Source organism: Panthera leo, chromosome B2, assembly GCF_018350215.1.
Source record: "Panthera leo isolate Ple1 chromosome B2, P.leo_Ple1_pat1.1, whole genome shotgun sequence".
NCBI classification, from domain to species: Eukaryota; Metazoa; Chordata; class Mammalia; order Carnivora; family Felidae; genus Panthera; species Panthera leo.
The window spans coordinates 62719069-62733742 of record NC_056683.1 but is presented as its reverse complement, the minus strand read 5'-3'; the positions used below and the strand labels follow the sequence as shown (position 1 = coordinate 62733742).

The 14674-nt window shown below is 38.5% G+C and overlaps 1 protein-coding gene and 1 long non-coding RNA gene across 4 annotated transcripts in view; one reads left to right on the top strand and one right to left on the bottom strand.

Annotated features, from left to right (window-relative positions):
* COL19A1 (collagen type XIX alpha 1 chain) overlaps positions 1-11878 on the bottom strand; it is a 380294-nt gene extending 368416 nt beyond the window's left edge. For 2 of the 3 annotated variants that reach the window (XM_042939135.1, XM_042939133.1), the window contains exon 1: positions 11573-11878. The gene's annotated coding sequence lies outside the window, so the exon portion shown is untranslated. Of the gene's footprint in view, positions 1-10665; positions 10737-11572 lie in introns of all 3 variants that reach the window. The other variant, XM_042939134.1, reaches the window with a different exon arrangement.
* A 22-nt stretch (positions 11879-11900) lies between these two features.
* Positions 11901-14433, top strand: LOC122220068. The gene is made up of 2 exons (XR_006202660.1): positions 11901-12951; positions 14352-14433. It is a non-coding gene; the product is annotated as an uncharacterized LOC122220068 (long non-coding RNA).
* The last annotated feature ends 241 nt before the right edge of the window (positions 14434-14674 follow it).

Genomic DNA, 14674 nt, shown 5'->3' with positions numbered 1-14674 from the left:
TATAAGTGGAATCATACAGTATTTATCCTTTTGTGACTTCATTTCATTTAGCATAATATCCTTAAAGTTCATTCATGTTGAAGCATATGTCAGAATTTCCTTCCTTTTTATTTTAATTTTTTTTTAAGTTTATTTATTTTGAGAGAGAGAGAGAGAGAGGGAGAGAGAGAGCGAGAGAATCCCAAGCAAGCTCTGCTCAGCATGGAGCCAATGCAAACTAGATCCCACAACAGTAAGATCATGACCTGAATTGATATCAAGAGTCCAGTGGCTAACAGACAGCCACCCAGGAGACCCCAAAATTTCCTTCCTTTTTTAAAGCTGAATAATATTGCACTGTATATATATATATACCATGTTTTGTTTATCCAGTCATCCACTGATGTATACTTGGGTTGCTCCTGCCTTTTGGCTAATGTGAATAATGTTACTATGAACATGAATGTACAAATACCTGTCCAAACCCTGCTGTCAATTCTTTTAGTTACATACCCAGAAACGGGATTGCTGGATCATATGATAATTCTATTTTTAATTTTCTTAAGAACCAACATACTGTTTGCCATACCAGCTACACCATTTTATATTCCCATGAACAATGCACAACAGTTCCAAATTCTCTCCATCCTCATCAACCTTATTATTATTTTTTTAATAGCAACCATCCTAATGGGTATGAGAGGGTATCTCATTATGTTTTTGATTTTCATTTCCCTAAGGATTAGTGATGTTGAAGGTCTTTTCATATGCTTATTTCCATTTGTATATCTTCTCTAGAGAAATGCCTATTAAATCCTTTCCCCATTTTATAATCTGGCTATTGTTGAATTGTAGGAGTTCTTTATATATTCTGGATATTAGTCCCTTTCAGACATATGATTTGCCCATATTTTCCTCCTTGTTGTGGGTTACCTCTTCACTCTCTTGATTGTGTTCTTTGCTACAAAGAAATTTACTTTTATGTCATCCAATTTACCTATTGTTCTTGTCACCTGTTCTTTTGGTGTCATCTACAATGGATTTATATTTTTACAATATAATCTTATTATTCACAATTCTATTTTCTCTTCTATATATTAGTGTTACACATTTTGTCTTAACTGATGTTACATTTTCTATAAACATAACTATGTTGTTACTGGGAGGAATAATCACTGCTACTGGAGTGATTACTATAGATACATGTGAAAAGCAATCTTTCCTTATGTTTAAAGAAAAGAATGGATATATATAATTCCTGCCTGAGCCTACCACTGGCATCATATTTAACATTAATGTGTTATCATCCATAACCATTTGTTTTTCTAAATATAGACTACTACTTTATAGGTATTACAGTAAAAGATTTAGTAAACAGAATCCCGAAAATGGAAAACTTAAATAGTATGCAAATTAATTTTTATAGTGAAATAACATGAAAATAAACTGTAAGTAAAAATATAACGGCTCCTTCAGTGTATTTAACAACTGCAGTATTATTAGAATAGCTATTCTAAGACTTCTAAATATGCAAATAATATTGAATCATTTATTTGCCATCATTTAAATTTTATTCAAGAGTCAAATATAAAAGAATCCATCACACCAATGTCTAAATGTTGTCAGTACACACTCTAGAAAAAAACTAAAGTTATCATCTTTGGTATTCTGCATGTGCCAAATACTCTAAGATCAGCACTTTAAAATTAATTCAAGATTTTAGATATTTCTGGATGAATAGCTAGAAGTAGCAATTGCAACACTAAAATCGTGTGTGGTTCTAAATATCAAACAGCTGGTTTTATGCCTTATTTCTTTTAAACTCTTTCATCTAGATATAGTCTTAATCCTCATATGACTTTGCAAACTTATCCTATTATTTCAGTTAGTAGTTGTTAAAGCAATTAATTCTATTTCAAATAAATGAACTCAAAAATACTAATTTAATTATCAGATATCCTTGATTTTTTTATTTTTAACCACGAATTTTTTTATCTTCTAGACATTTTTGTTACTTAAAGGAATTTCAATTACTAACACATAGACAAGAATAAAAGAAGTTTTACACTACTATAGTCATTAAATATTCAATAAAAAATTACCATGCAAATAATCTTCAGGTACATATGAATTAAATCAGAAAATTTTACCAAATATTTAAGCAGAAATTATCACTGACCTTTCATTTAAAAAATTTTTCAGAGAATAGACCAAGAGAACACAGGTAAATCATTAAGGCAGCAAAATTATTACAATATACTCAACAATGATATTGTAAGAAAGAGAAAATTACTGGCAAATCTCTTTTGAACACAGATGTGAAACTGTCAACAAAATTTTAGTACAGTAGAGGAAAACATCAACAGAACAAAAAGGCAACCTACTGAAAGGGAGAAGATATTTGAAATGATACATCTGATAAGGAGTTAATATCCAAAATATGTAAAGAACTTATACAAGTCAACACCAAAAAAAAAAACAAAAAAAAAACCCCATAATTAAAAAATGGGCAGAGGACTTGAATAGACATTTTTCCTAAGTGACTTCTATTAGTTGATAAATTAGCAGTGTAGTATAGAGATTAAAACCATGGCTTATGTCTGGGCTTTGCCACTTATAAACAAGTTATGTAATCTCACTAAGCCTTCGTTTATTTACCTGAAAACTGATAATAACACTAGCAATAAATTATTTAACAACTGGGGAAAGTATAGTAGAGGTCCTTGAACATATTAAGTATTCATACAAATTACCTACTATTATAAGTGTTTGCTCTACATATTCATAAATAATAATAAAAATTGGGGGTGCCTGGATGGCTCAGTTAGTTAAGTGTCTGACTCTTGATTTCAGCTCAGGCCATGATCTCAGGGTCCTGAGATCAAGCCCTGTGTCAGGCTCTGCACTGAGGCGGGAATCTGCTCCAGATTCTCTCTCTCTCCCTCTCTCTGTGCCCCTCTACCGCTTATGCATGTGTGCACTCTTTCTCATAAATACATAAATAAATAAATAAATAAATAAATAAATAAATAAATAAATAAATAAAATAATTAGTAAAAGTTCAGTTGTCTCCTCAGCCTGAGGTTGATAGTGATATTTGGACAATGGGAAAATGTCAAAGCACCCATAAATTTATGTTCATTGAAGGTTTGGTCCCTCTTACAGCAACAAAGACCCAGAGAGCTATATAGCCATATGTATATTAACTCAATCTTGAGGTCTCCCAACTGTTTCCTTGAGTCACTTAGCGGTTCATAGCACTTAGCTTCAATCTCATTTATGCAAAACGCTTGAAGAATAAGATGTTATGTTTAGTTGACTAAATGTCCTAGTTATTGATGAATTGCCATTCCACCCTCTAATGAAATGCCTTTCACCAAGTTCAGCAAGAACTTGAGAGAATTCTTTGTTCTCCCCATTTAATTCAAATCTTGGTGGTACTTCCTATAGCTGACTACTCCCTCCTTGAAATCTTCATTCTCATTGGTTATCCCAGCCCTCACACTCTCTGGGATTTCTCTCTAAATCCCTTCTCAAATCTTTTTGCTACCTGATATCTTAATCCTCGGATCTGTGGGCCTTCCCCACCTTGTCTTTATAATGTCTCTTGAGGTGATCTCACCATTTCTTGGCTTTGAACAGTACCTGTCAGATGAATCTAAAATTTCTATCCCCAATCCAGTCTTCTCTGAACATTAGACTGTAGCCAGCTGCCTATTCTATATTTCCTCTTAGATGGTGCACAAGACACCTGTAATTTAATATGTCCAAGTTAAATGCTTGATTCTCAACCACAACTTATTCTTCTCATGCTCTTCCCAGTCTCAATTAGTGCCCATCAAAATGCTCAAACCAGGAACTCAAGCATCACGCTGATGCTTCTGTCTTCCTTATCACCATCTCCCACATCCAAACAATCAGCAAGTCATATCAGTATTACCCCATACCCATCTCAAATCCATCCACTGCCCTCCATTCTTCTGCCATAATCCTAATTCAGGTTACCCTGGTGTAGATTCCCAACAACTTCCTAACTCATTTCCCCTCAAATCTGCTATCAGCTTCTGACCATATTCACTTACTACATAGCACAGGAGAGCTTTTCTTAAAATAAAAATTGAATCATGTCACTCCCCTGCTTTAACGCTTTAAATGGTTTCCCATTGTACTTTACATGTAATCCAAAAGCCTTTCTATGGCCTTCTAGGCCCTGAGTACTTTAGCTCCTACTCTCCTCTCCAGCTTCACTTGGTACTGTCCTCTTCACTGATATCCTATCCCTCAAATTCCCATGTTCTTTCCAACCTCAGGACTTTTGTGCATGCTGTTTCCTCAACCTGGATCACACTGGGTCCTGTTCATCCTACACCTCTCAATGTAAATATTACTGGGTGGAAGAGCTCTTACCTGACAGGTAAGTGTCCTTGCCCCATTATTCTCTAGCTCAGACAATTCTGTCTGTGGACATATGTTTATTGCCCCCACTCAACTCTACTCTCCCTTGAAGGCAGAGACTATGTCTGTCTTGTCCATCACCTTATCCTCAGCAGCTAGCATAGTATCTGTGAAAGTAGGGGCTCAATAAACATTCTTTGAATTAAAATAAGTAACAGACTGCCAATTTCCAAATCTTAAGATATAGAAAAACATACTTATCTTTAAATCTGTAGTGATGATAATTTAATCTTTTATAATTCATCAAGCATTTTAAGATCTTATAATATTTCAAGGATCATTACCATGAACATAATATCTATTCGTACATTAAATTCTTAATTTTTCTCTTTTTAAGCTTTTTATTTTAATTCCAGTATAGTTAACATACAGGGTTATATTAGTTTCAGGTGTACATCTCTTTATACATGTAAAACATGTTTACTATTTGAGGTTTCTATTGTTTTGATCCTGATTAAGTACAGATATACTCCCCTCCACTAGGAACATTTTTTTTCCCACTAGGAACATTTGGAAAAAAAAAAAAACAAAAACTTGATAAAGGTCTCAAAATAAATCCTTGTATAGGTTAAAACAAAACACCTTTTCCAGATCCTTAACCTCTGCTTCAGGCAGTTGCAGGGTGGGAAAAACCTCCCTTAGGGTCTTTCTGGACCTCTCCTCCAGATCCTTCTCACTGTCCCCAGAACCCTCAGGCTACTTCTTGCTGCTCTGGACCCACCTCCAGTGCCCTCCAGGAATTCTCAATTCTGGGCTTTGTCCACAATCTCCTCCATCATCAAAACTTCCCAATTTTCTATTTTGTCCCCTCAGCTAGATGACCATCAAGATAGTTTGATAAATTTATACAAGCCAATGTTGTCACAATTTAACTTATTGCTCTTCTTAGGTAAGATTTAAATGTTAACACAGACCTTCAATGCTGTCCCAATGGACTGCCCAATGAAGAGCCTCAGAATAATATATGTGGATATGGATGTTACTAAAGGCCTCAAATCACTTTTTTCAAAACTTGTACAAAGATGGCTCATGATACATTTTAAGAAGGATGTGGGGAATATTGGTTACACATGTTCTCATTTTCTGAAGCACAATTTCTTTTATATGTGTATTTTTTGAGAGGCAGGCATGTCTCTTCCTAACACTATCACATTATAGGACAAGAGATCCACATAACATATGTCTAAATATATGAAAGTTAAAAATAAAGCTAATAAGACTAAGAAGAAATATGTTTTTTCCTTTTATCTTGGCAAGTATACCTTCACAAAGACTTGAAAGCCCAAGTCAAGTTTGGAATTGAATACAGCAGGCTACAAGGGATTAACTAGACTCTGGCCTGGACCAAAGCTCTTCCCTCACTTTTTCCCATTCTTGGCTTGGTCTGCACCATGAGGGGCCTCACCTACATGTATGGGAAGATACCAATAAGTCTAAGCTCTGTCCATAACACCTGCAAGCAGTCACTCCTTGATACCTGCTTGGGCCTAAGAGTGTTCCCACCAGTGACTTGGTTTGCCCCTGGAAAGACGAATCCAAGGAAGAGGTCTGCCAGATCTTATAAGAGGACTAAGGGTCCTTTGGTCAAGGAATTTCAGGATCTTGGGTTCCCAGAGCCTCAACTAGCAGCTTGAGCTTTGTGTGGATGGGTCCCCTTATATCTGTGGACTCCTAACCCTGAGAGCAGAAGCACATCCAGAGCAAGGCCACATAAGGGCCTTCCAAAATGTAAGGCCCAGAGCAGGGACCTTGTTGCCTGGGCCTAAGGATAGTACAGAAGACAAGTACCAGGCCCTCATTCTACAGATATGAAACATTAAAGCTCATAGAGAAGATCCCAGAGCCTGAGATACAAGTCCAGCTCTTCTTCACTAAGAAGCCAGTGCTGTTACACCATGATGTTTACTATCAGGATGTGAGATAGACCTTTAATTTCCCTATATACTTCCTTTAAATTTGTAGCTATTCTTTATCAAGATGCTAGCCAGATCCTGGGGGGTGCCTGGGTGGCTCAGTTGGCTGAACAACCGACTCTTGGTCTTAGCTCAGGTCATGATCTCAAGGTTCAGGAGTCCAAGGCCCACATCAGGCTCCCCACTGGTGGTGTGGAGCCTGCCTGGGATTTTCTCTCTCCCTCTCTCTCTGCCCCTGCCCTGATCGCTCTGTCTTTCAAAATAAGTAAATAAACTTAAAAAAAAAAAAAAAAAAAAAAAAAAGCTATCCAGATCCAGGCTGTAGTTCTTTCCCAGCACTACAAAGTACCAAAGTTCTAAGTGTGAGTATTCCCAGTACTGCCAGTCTTGAGCAGACAACAGTGCCGAGGAGCCGATGAACCGTCTAAAATCATCCAGATAGCCCTATCTATAACCTATTTCCCAATGCTATAACAACAAAGAGATAAAGACCGACTGAAGGTCTGGCTATGACCTCTACTTCTAACCCATTATTCTCACCATCCTTGCCCAAGTGGAATAGTTTTGATACTGGTTGGCATAAGGCAATTTAAAAAGGAGTCATTGTCCTTTAAGTTTCCATTATTCAGCTCTTGAAAACCTGTAAGGCAACTATGACACTGAAAATATTTTAATTAGGACATGAATTTTTTTATTCCTTATATATTTTTGAGAGAGAGAGAGAGAGAGAGAGAGAGAGAGAGAGAATGGAAGCAGGGCAGTGGCACAGAGAAGGGGACAGAGGATCCAAAGTGGGCTCTGTGCTGCTCAAACTCTTGAACTGCACGATCATGATCCCAGCTGAAGTTGGACGCTCAATCAACTAAATCACCCAGGTACTCTAGGAGATGGATTTTTAAAAATTCTTTGTCAATCTAGATTAATGTACACAGAGCATAGAAAAGACAGAAAAGAGCAGTGGAAAACCTTAATCTTTCATTCCATCCATACAATGAGATTCCTACTATGTGCCACAGGGGATATAGTAGTCACTGGGGATACAGCAGTGAGCCAAATAGGGGAAGTCCCTGGTGTCACTCTGGTAAAGGAGACCAAAAATAAACAAACATACACATCATCTTTGAAAGACAGACACTAGGAACTAAAGGAAAGCAGAGTAAATAGGATGATGAAATAGTAGGCTTGCTAGATAAGATGGTCAGGGGCTTCTCAGCACAAACTTTTGAGTAAACCAAACCAAATCTGCCTACAGAACATGAATCATTTTATAATGCTCATTCTGCATCTTTGAAATTTGGTATTAGGTAAAGAGTCTGAGTGTTAGAGTTAAGACATAAATAGAAAATAACACGGAAAAGACAAGTGAAAGAAGAAAAAGGAGAAAATAGAAAAGAGTACTGATTCACTTTATGTAGGCTGTTAAATGAGCAACACATTTCAACTTTTAAAAAAGTAAGTTTGATTTGTTACATGACTAAACCCATGTTCTCAGAGCATTCATTACAAAGAGTAATGCCGTGTGACTGGGTAGGGGTTTGATTCTTAAATCAAACTTCTTGACTACCCTCCAATATGCCTATACATAACTCCAAGAAAATCTGGCCATAGTGTTGTGAAGTCACAGATCTTTTAAATAAGCAAAACAAACAAACAAACAAAAAAAACCAAAAAACAGGTGTTAACACATCTTTTACCAATCTTTAGAATCTATCTTTAGTGAAGCTAGAGCAGAGTCTATCAACTATTAGAGAAAACCAGCTGAAAAGACATGCCTATAGAGTTAAATTCCAAGCCAATAATAGGACAAAAAATCTCAACATCTTAGGACTAGATTTAGCATTATTTCATAATTTCACCAATAATGAAATTGAAGTTGGTTTGCAGAAGTCGGATGCAGCTTAGGCAAGGTTTCTGCCCTTATTACAATCTACAGAAAGCTCTTGACTTTATATTTTAATTACAGGCATCCTTTTTACCTTAATAATCTGAGTTAGACATTCCAAAATCCGCTTTAATTCATTCTTTACCCCTCCCATATCAAATCTCTATCAAGTCTATCAAATCTACTTTTACAAAGTTCCTTTGAATCCATACCAACTTATTCATCCTCACAAAAATGATTTACTTCACGTCCTTACCATTTCTTATCTGTAAAAGTGCAGGAGACCCCAAACTAGATTCCTCTGTTTCAGTCTCGTTCCCCTTGATTCTATATCCCTACTGCTCAAGACTTCTATTTCCATAACAGATCTAATCACTTTACTGCTCTGCTTTTTTGAAGTCTCCTGGTGGTTTTTCATTGGCTATTCCTAAGGGAACCACTCAAGACTCTCTCGCCATTAGTGGAGTCCTCAACTCATCTGACCAGTCTCATGGCCTGCTACCTCCTTCCAAACAAACTCCACTCCATAAAACCCTTCACAATTACCCCACATGTGCCAGGCTTCTGCACATGCAGTTTTGGCTGTTGGGATATCTTTCCGTTCTCTTTCCAACTGGTGATCATTTACTCTGCCTTCCACATGCAATTCAAATACCACGTCTTCCATGAAGTCTGCAGGAACCATCACAGAGTTCATTTATTCACTGTCTTGCAATCTAATAGAGCTCAGTTCCCACCTCTGCTTCAGCACAGTCTATACTGCACTTTAATAACTTACATACATTCCATCCCCCTCCATACTGAATATCTTACAGAAAAAAAAGTGTCTTATCATTCGTGTTTTGTTCAAACATTAAATGATGTTTTAACACTAGCATTTAGTAGGTACTCGATCAATTTGTAGGAACACAGTCTAAGGCAATACGTTTCCAAATTAAACAAATGAAAGGTTCAACCTGTTAAGTAATATATGCAGATATGGACTTAACATTTACAGAAAGATAGGAGGTGAAGAATTACAGACCAATATAGAAAAAAATTACTAAAAGAAAGCTCAGTGAACATAAGTTCAGTTATTTAATGAGATGCACAAAACATACTATTACTGAATTTCTCTTCCCTCACAGAAAATATATTTCCTGGTTCTTAATGTTTATAATCCTCTAAAGCTGATCAACTGTACCACATTTTCTCAAAATTCTGTGTTATTTCTCCTGTCACTTCAAAACTAGCACCTACTTCCAGAGGGTCTCCAAACTCAGGTCCCCTTTAAACAAGCTTAACTGATTCTCATCATCCTCAACAACTTGTTTGGTTAACTGATACACTTCCCTGAAATATCATTGTCTCCATCAACTTTTTTTGATACCATTCTCAACTTCCACCATTATGAGTGACCTACATTTTTTTGGATATCAATTCGTTAGCTTTGTTTCCACAGATATATCTATATCAACGATCCAATAACACTTAAAAATTTAAATTAACATATATATTTCCTTATCTATCCAGTTTTCCTAATTTTTCCATCTGAAGGGCTCTATGACCTAATAATCTTACAATCTCATAATTCCTTTTGATTGTTCTCAAAGAGGTATCAGAGACCCTTTGGGCCTCACAAATATCCTAGTATTCTACTGGCATTCACCCTCTTTCTATCAATTTCCAAATTTAATACGCAACTTCCTCATCTGATTATATCACTACTGGCCTACAAAATAACACCCCAAAGAGCCCCTTGCCTCTCAGCCTCTCCTTTCCAGTCTCTCCCTGGCAAGTGTTATCTGCTCTCCTCATCTCCGGTTTCATTCCAGCTTGGATTCTCTGTCTTACCAGGCACATGACTGCTCACTCCCACCTCTAAGCCTTCACACATGCCATTCCTTCTGGCTGGAATGCCCTCTCTCTTGCTCTCTTCTGCTAAGCCTCTTTATTCTCTGCCTCTTTAAGATATATGACTTTAATGCAGCCTGCCCTGAATAATCCAACTCCAATCCCATTCATTCTCTTTTTTCCAAGATCCTTTCCAGGTTATATATTAGCATCTCTCTCTAGTCCTACTAATTTTTCATTTTCCACTTGAATTTGTAATTATGATGCCACTTAGCCTCACAACTATGGTTTCTATCTCCATATCTCCAAAAAAAATGAACTACAATTTCAGCGAGAGAAATTAAACTGAAAGACCATAAAGTAGATGGAAATTTTCCATTTCTGGAGAATACCATGGGCTTCTTTCTGTTTTAGATGGTTTCCTTGGATGACAATGATTCAGATACAGAGATAATGTCCCAACTGTGATAATAATCACATTTGCTTTTCTTTCACCTTTTTGCTTTTTCTCTGGCCTTTTCATATCAGGTTCAGTCTCGCTCTGCTGCTCTATCACCACACCTCCACCCTCCTTTCCCAGGAAACCCAACTTAGATTCCTTACCAGTTTGAGAGCTCAGGCCGGACAAAACCTCATGGAAGCACCTGCCAGTCACTTTCTCCATTTTCTATCCCCTAGAGAGAGAATGAATTTTTCCACCCCTGGCGATTGCCTCCTTCTTTTCCATCCTGAAGACATATTCCCAGTCAAAGAACCCTGTCAAGCCTCCTCAGGAAGAGATTTTAGGTACGTGTGCACCATCTGAACAACTAAACATCTCAGTTTCTCCTTGGCAGGCACATACCAAAAACCTCTGCTTGAGTCCCAGTACAGCTCTCTCCTCACACACCAGTAAGGAGATGCTGAGAGACCACACGTTTGATAAAGTGGTGTGTTTCTTTGCTTGTTTGTTTGTTTGTTTTAATCTCTTTAAAAAACGGCAGTGCTGCTTGGTTTGGATTGAGAATAGCAAGCGCCATTGCTCTCTCACTTTTTGTTGGGGTAGGGGTAGGGAGAGATGTTGGAGTGGTTTTATTTCATCCCCTCCATTATCAAGCACATATAAATTCCTCCTGAGCGTCCCAACCAACCTCCCACCTTGTTTCTCCTCAGATTTCTCCTCCAAGCAGAAGACGGGACCAATCAGTCTTGCAATTGTGGATGCAAGGAGGCAGCACAAGTATTTCCTTTACCCTTGCACTCCCCAACCTCAAGCTGGGGCTCACCATCACTCACTGCTGCAATTCCTGGATGGTTCCATTAAAACTCTGCGCATTCTCGGGTTCTGGGTTCTCCTCTTTTTGATCCCCAGCCCACTGTCCCCTGAGGCTGGCAGTGAGTTCTAGTACCCTGTCCCTCTCCATTTCCCCACCTCTCCCAGCCTCTGGGGCTCATGCAACCTGGCCAGCCCACCACCGACCCGCCTGCTTCCTCCCTCCCCCCCCCCTTTCCAAGGACAGGTTTCGCTTACGCGCCCGCCTGCTCAGAATGAGCTAGCGTGCCCGGCGGCCGAGGCGCGCTTGGTTCCGGGCCAACAAACTTCTTCGGGACCCTGCAGTGCCCTAGCGGGCTGCGCGGCGCCGCCTCCCTCCTCACGGCCGCGGTGGCGTCGGCGCCGGCGCGCTGACGGCGGTGGCGGCTGGATCTCGCAGCTAAGGCGGCGGAGGTGGGGGCCGCGTTCTCCGAGTGCCGGGACCTGGACGTTCCCGCGGCGGTGGCAGCGGCGGCAGGGACGGCGAGGACGGCGGCGGCGCTCGGTCGGCCGCGCTGCGCATGCTGCAGGGTAATGAAGGAGCAGCGCCGGACGCCTGGAGGCTGACCGGGGCTGGGGGAGGCCCTAGTCCCGGGGTCCCCACCCGCGCAGCCCCTGGAAGCAGCACTTGGGAGAAATACCCGCATGTCAGAATAAGTAACCCCGGGCCCGAGAGCTAGGCGCCGGAACCTCGCGTCTGCCAGTTTACACCCCTTAACTGTCCCCTGGTTTCCAGTGGGTAACGTCTCTAGACGTAGACCAAAAAAATACGATCTAACGGCATGAATTTCTATTGAGTTTATTTGTTTTGTGCATTTAACCCCATGGATATGTTCTTCTGTCTTTGATGTCTGTTCTCACCCGCATCAGCGGTGCTGGTAGCTCTCCTTTACAAACACTCGTAGCCAGAAAAATCACCTAGAACTAAAGTATAACGCATAAAGCCTGCATTATGTGAACATCTGAGCACAAACTACATCATATATAGCATATTAAAGTGGCCGTAGCGTTCCAAACGTTTTTGGTCCCGTCGTTAAGCCACCTATGGGAATGCGTAATTGCAGGTGTGCATTATTTATCCGCCAAAACATATTTACATGTGTAGCACAGTTTTTACATTTTCTTGAAAAGCAGATGCACGCAAATGACCAGAGACACGAGCAGATGATATAGAACCGGCATGTGTGCGAGAGATCAAGGGAAACGGCCGGTGGCAAAGCTGCGCAGCTTACCTTGAATGTGTGTTTGAGCCCCTCAGAGGCGCAGTGGAGTCCGGCCAGGGCTGCCGCACCGCCGAGGAGTGGCCCGAGTGAGCTCCCTGCGAGTGGGGAAGGGGGACGCATCTCTGCCCTTATTAGTCTCTCCCAGTGTGACCCTCCCACTCGACGAGGACGAGGACTCCGCAAGACAGGACTCCGCCAACTCATGCACAGGTTTTCCTTAATTACAACAATGCCGCCTTAGAGCTAGGAATAATGACTTCCAGGTTTTTGTTTTATTAGCAGTTTCACAGAATGACTATTGGAGGCAGGTGCTTAGAGTTTCTCACTTTGATTATGAAATGTCTTCAAAGTATTGTGTGTGGCATACATTCACAGGTAATAATTGGCTTCTTAATAGTTGAGCTAAAAAAAGATATCATTTGTGTATCATTTTTCACTTTTATGTCAGTTTATTTAAAGTTAATCAAGAGAGTCTGTCTGCCTTCTAATCATGTACATGTGTACAGGTTTGTGTGGTATGGTTTGTCTCAGAGTTCATAAAAGTATTTTGTGATTTTAAATATTATGTCTTTCTGTGGATTGGTGCTATAAATCCTGGGTTTTGAACTCTTTGGGATCTCTTTGAACATGTGAAGGTAACATTTTTCTGCAGATCTCTGTGTAGGTATTTGTGGGTGTGTGGAGAGTTCCATATCTATCTATCTATCTATGTGTGTATATATATATGTATATATATATTTGAGTATATATACTAGGTATACATGTATATTTGAAGGCATATATACATATATGTATATACATATTGTGTGTATGAATACATATACATATATATATATATATATATATATATATATATATATATATTTGAAAGAAAAGTAAAACCATTATAGAATTCAGAAAAATAATCAGGCATTAGAAAACAGATAAATTGGTTTAATCGTCTTTAGTTCAGTATTGCCATATTGGGGAAATAATATAAAATATGTTATGGATGCATAATGGTGAAAATCAGTAAGCTTAAAAGTTACCTTAAACCATAGAAATATGCTTCATGTGTCAGGGCTCATAAATCAGGTAACAAATAAATTGTGGCTGGCAAAAAATAAAAATGTTAAGAAAAATTTTAGGAAATAGCCCATTTCCACTTCATTGAAGTCAAACTATTAAAGAGTCAACTTTAATAGTGGTTTTTAAACCTGTCTTTCATTGTAGTCCAAATACCTGCATTTAGTGTTGCATCCATAGTGATGCAAACCATGTTTATAAGGCTAAATTTAAAACCTCTTGGTATGTTTCCTTCTGGTGTGATTTTCATCACTAATTTTTGGTTGACTGTGGAAAGAGGCCAAGGAGGGAGGATATCACATGAGTCACGCTGCTCAAATGGCCATTTGGAAACCATGATTCACAAATCTTCATCAGATTTTTGGTGATTCTTCTCTAATTTTTTAAAAGCATTGTCCCTATTTGAATTCTTTTTTTTCTCTTTAAGCAATTGTACATTACCCTTCAATTACTAGTGAATTGAAATAAGAGCATCTGTGTTTTATTTCTCTCATAGACTATTATATTCACTTTATTTACATTTAATTAGTACTATTTAAAGCAAGGCTTTAAAACTACTTAACAGAAAGCCTGAAATTTTGCCTCTAATTTGTGTTTTAATACAAGTAAATCATCTTTATTTTAACATTACTTTCACAAACACTTTGATAATTTCATAATCTTTATATGTTTTTGACCTAACCGCTGTTATATTTGTCTTTCTATCTCAGATTGCTCCTTTTCCTACTCACAGCATTGAACTGAACAAGAGTTTGGAGAAATGATTAAAAATAAAAATTATTATTATCTGTTGCTTAGTTTGTTCCTAGATACACCAACAATCCCAGGTCAATAAATATTCCTGGTTTTTCTTCCAGGAAAGGGTTCAAACTGGGGCTGGTTTTGTAATAACAAAGTATTATAGCCCTAGATTTTGGCCTGTTAGCAAGTTCTTTTCATTGAATTTTAAAGTGACTTCAAATAGAAAGAGCCCCTAACCAAGCACCTTTTATTTATCCAACCCAAATACAATTATAAATGATCAGTTTTTCTA